Here is a 712-nt window from a genome sequence, read left to right on the forward strand (position 1 = left end):
CACCTCTTCTATTGAAGGGTTCTCAGGATCATAAGCTTCTTCTTCAGATGAAGCTTCCTTAGTACTGCTTGGTGCATTTTGCATTCCAGACAGACTTTGAGAAATCATATTGACTTGTTGAGTCAATATTTTGTTCTGAGCCAATATGGCATTCAGAGTGTCAATCTCAAGAACTCCTTTCTTCTGACTAGTCCCATTGTTCACAGGATTTCTTTCAGAAGTGTACATGAATTGGTTATTTGCAACCATTTCAATCAGTTCTTGAGCTTCAGTAGGCGTCTTCTTCAGATGAAGAGATCCTCCAGAAGAGCTATCCAAAGACATCTTGGACAGTTCAGAGAGACCATCATAGAAAATACCTATGATGCTCCATTCAGAAAGCATATCAGTGGGACACTTTCTGATCAATTGTTTGTATCTTTCCCAAGCTTCATAGAGGGATTCTCCTTCCTTCTGTCTGAAGGTTTGGACTTCCACTCTAAGCTTACTCAATTTTTGAGGTGGAAAGAACTTTGCCAAGAAGGCATTGACTAGCTTTTCCCAAGAGTCCAGGCTTTCTTTAGGTTGAGAGTCCAACCATGTTCTAGCTCTGTCTCTTACAGCAAAAGGGAATAGCATAAGTCTGTAGACCTCAGGGTCAACCCCATTAGTCTTGACAGTGTCACAGATTTGCAAGAACTCAGCTAAAAACTGATGAGGATCTTCCAATGGA

General features: G+C 41.0%; 1 non-coding gene across 1 annotated transcript; it reads left to right on the plus strand.

Moving 5' to 3' along the window:
- Positions 1-378: 378 nt before the first annotated feature.
- LOC112700581 (small nucleolar RNA R71) lies at positions 379-486 on the plus strand. The gene has a single exon (XR_003153486.1). It is a non-coding gene; the product is annotated as a small nucleolar RNA R71 (small nucleolar RNA).
- Positions 487-712: the final 226 nt, after the last annotated feature.

This window comes from Arachis hypogaea, chromosome 6 (assembly GCF_003086295.3).
Source record: "Arachis hypogaea cultivar Tifrunner chromosome 6, arahy.Tifrunner.gnm2.J5K5, whole genome shotgun sequence".
Taxonomy (NCBI): Eukaryota; Viridiplantae; Streptophyta; class Magnoliopsida; order Fabales; family Fabaceae; genus Arachis; species Arachis hypogaea.